The sequence below is a fragment of the Octopus bimaculoides genome, chromosome 3 (genome assembly GCF_001194135.2).
Source record: "Octopus bimaculoides isolate UCB-OBI-ISO-001 chromosome 3, ASM119413v2, whole genome shotgun sequence".
Classification (NCBI taxonomy): Eukaryota; Metazoa; Mollusca; class Cephalopoda; order Octopoda; family Octopodidae; genus Octopus; species Octopus bimaculoides.
The window spans coordinates 123,159,972-123,160,882 of NC_068983.1; positions in this window are offsets into that span (position 1 = coordinate 123,159,972).

Sequence of the window (911 nt, forward strand, 5' to 3'; positions counted from 1 at the left end):
GTAGACAGCGGTGAACAGGTGTGGTCACCGTTTGTGCGGCGCGCTTTCCCGCAGCTCGTCTCCATGACCAAACTGCAGTCATGGATCAAGAAGAGGCCGAGGAAGGGCGAATGGCACCGCGAGTGTCGCGCTGCTCTTCGGCAACTCCAACAACCCGGGTCAACCTTGAGCGACTGCATCACTAGATAGATAGATAGATAGATAGATAGATAGATAGATAGATAGATAGATAGACGGGTAGATAGGTTTACGAAAAATCTGATTAGCACCCTTAGGTCTATGGGGCTGAAGATTACAATCGAGACCAACCTCACCACCGCGGACTTCTTAGACGTCACGCTCGACTTGGGTTCTGGTACATACAGCCCCTACAACAAGCCAAACGAGAAGCTGGTTTGTATGTATCAACACATCATCCTGCTACCCATCCATCATGTTCAGAAACTTGGGGAAGGGTGTCAGCAAGAGGATCTTGGATCTGTCCTCTAGCCAAGAAATTTTCGACGCAGTAGCCCCCTACTATAACGAGACCCTATCTGCTAGCGGATTTAGGGACTGCATCACTTACATGCTGAGCCCTAACACCTGCTGAAGGAAATTTCACTGAAGTATCATTTGGTTTGCCCTCCCTCCTTCTCCCTCAACGTAAAACGTGTGTAGTTAGGATATTCTGAAAATTACTTGGGAATTATAAACAGAAACAAATTGCAAATTCGGACTGTCCGTATTTTTAAAAAAACTTACGAAAGAAAGCCGAAATTTTAGTAATTAGAGGCAGGGGCGCGGTTGATGAAATATTTTTTAAACTTTCATTACTGTTTTTAAATTACTCTTCATTTTCTGTTTCAGAATAAAGGATGTGGGGATTGTAATGTTGATCGCTGCTTTTCATTTTATTATTATTATTATTA